The sequence below is a fragment of the Sturnira hondurensis genome, unplaced genomic scaffold, assembly GCF_014824575.4.
Source record: "Sturnira hondurensis isolate 20B ecotype Veracruz unplaced genomic scaffold, ASM1482457v3 Scaffold0000880, whole genome shotgun sequence".
In the NCBI taxonomy this organism is placed as follows: domain Eukaryota; kingdom Metazoa; phylum Chordata; class Mammalia; order Chiroptera; family Phyllostomidae; genus Sturnira; species Sturnira hondurensis.
This window is the reverse complement of record NW_028073511.1, coordinates 23,229,455-23,231,785: the sequence shown is the minus strand read 5'-3', so window position 1 is coordinate 23,231,785 and position 2,331 is coordinate 23,229,455. Positions and strand designations below refer to the sequence as shown.

At 45.2% G+C, this 2,331-nt stretch overlaps 1 pseudogene; it reads left to right on the top strand.

Moving 5' to 3' along the window:
• Nucleotides 1-1,377: 1,377 nt before the first annotated feature.
• On the top strand, nt 1,378-2,331 carry LOC118994280 (olfactory receptor 7C2-like; annotated as a pseudogene).

The window sequence follows — 2,331 nt, the reverse complement described above, 5'->3', positions numbered from 1 at the left end:
TCCTGGCACCCCAACCCCTGCAAGTGTTTTCAATCAGGGCTTTTTTAGGCTTTGTTTCCAGGCACTGGGGCCCTGGGTTGTGCAGTCTGTCTCGCTGCCCCTTTTTGCCTGGTTTATCTGCACGAGAATGTGTGACCACAGTCAGCCAACTGCCTTGCACACCTCACCAGCTCTGCTCTTTGCCCCACTGTGCCTGGGGTCTGCCAGCCACTGCCTGTGCACCTGGGTCCACAAGCCACTTTTTCCTGCCTCGACTCGTCTCTACTGGCCACCAACTCTACCCCTCTTACTGGTCTGGATGAATGGTTGTCGGACTTCCATACACTTCAATTTTCTGTCTGTTGATTGTTTTATTGTTTCTAAATTTTTCTTGTCCTTATTTTTGGTTGTGGAAGGGGGCACAGTGTGTCCACCTACACCACCATCTTGACTGGAAGTGCTACACCACTGTTTTTTGATCCACTCATTTACTAATGGACACTTAGCTGGTGCGAATGCAGACTGCAAGCCACTGCAGCCACTGTAGAAAACAGTATGGAATTTCCTCAGAAAACTGAGAATGGAACTGTCTTTTGACCCAGCAATACCACTGCTGAGATTATACTGTAAGGATTCTGAAACACCAATTCAAAAGAACCTATGCACCCCAATATTCATAGCAGCACAATTTTCAATAGCCAAGTACTGGAAGCAACCAAGTGCCCATGGTTAAAGGAGATTATATTTAAACACTTTTAAATTTTATTTAGAAACATTAGTAATATAAGTAAAATGTAAATAATGATTAATAGTAGCATTGGTTATTATTTTTGTTAATGGGAGTAGAACTCACAGTCCAGAAAATCTAATATATAGAAACAACAGCACAATAAAGGAACATTTCAGTTATTGGAAGGTCTGCCTAGAGTTAGGAAAAATCTCCTTTCCCACAAGACTGAGCAAAAAGTGCAAGAGCAACCATGAGGGATGCTGGGAAAGGGATGACTGTTTAGGAATGTAGGCAACCACTCCCCAAGAAGAGTCCTCAACTCTGAGGATCAGAGTTCCTGAGAGGGCATGTTAGAGCACAGTCTCTGGCTCCACTCTGAGTATCCACTTCAGTAGGTCAGTGGGCTCAGAAATGCACATTGCTAACAGGCTCCCAAGTGATGCTGGTCAAGGAGCACAATTTGAGGACCAGTGAACCTAGAAACAGACCATTTTCCCAGCTAACAATAGTAACCAAAATTTGTCAACAAACACCAGCCATTACCCAAAATGAATGACTATATGGTTTCCCTGGGTTTGAAGTTAGGATATTTCTATCATTCCAAGGATTTATTTGAAGTGAAATTTGTGTTGCTTTTTTACCTCCTCCTGGGCAAACCCAGCACCCCCATGGAAAGAGGAAACCAAACAAGAGTCATAAATTTTCTTCTCCTGGGATTCACAGAGAAGCCAGACTTGCAGCCTCTCTTTTTTTCACTATTTCTGTCCATGTACCTGGTCACATTCACTGGGAACCTGCTCGTTATCCTGGCCATCAGCTCAGACTCCCACCTCCACAGACCTATGTACTTCTTCCTCTCCAACCTGTCCTTGGCTGACATATGTTTCACTTCCACCACTGTCCCAAAGATGCTGCTGAACATCCAGACACAGAACAAAGTCAAAATCTGTGTAGGATGCCTCAGCCAGATACTTTTTTTCATTGTGCTTGGATGCTTGGACAATTTACTCCTGACTATGATCAGTTTGTGGCCATCTGTCACCCTCTGCCCTACACAGTCATCATGAACCCTCATCCCTGTGGGCTGCTGGCTCTGATATCCTGGTGCATCTGTGTCATGGGCTCCCTGCTTGAAACCCTTAGGGTCTTGAGGCTGTCCTTCTGCACAAAAGTGGAATTCCAACACTTTTTTGTGTTTTTACTGAAGTCCTGAACCTTGCCTATTCAGACACCCTTGTCAATAGCATAATACTGATTTTTAACACTATTTTCCTAGGTGGTTTCCCTCTCTCTAGGATCCTCTTTTCTTATACTCAGATTTTCTCCTCCATCCTAAGGATTTCCTCAGCTGGAGGCAAGTACAAAGCCTTCTCCACCTGTGGGTCTCACCTGCTAGTGGTCTCCTTGTTCTATGGCACTGGCCTTGGGGTCTACCTCAGTTCTACCTCATTTCTTCATCCTCTGGGACAAGTCTGGTGACCTCAGTGATGCACACTATGGCCACCCCCATGCTGAACCCCTTCATCTACAGTCTGAGGAGCAGGGACATGAAGAGGGCCCTGGGGAGACTCTTTATCAGGGTTGCAACTGTCAGGAATAAGGCAGTTAGAAAACTGCCATGA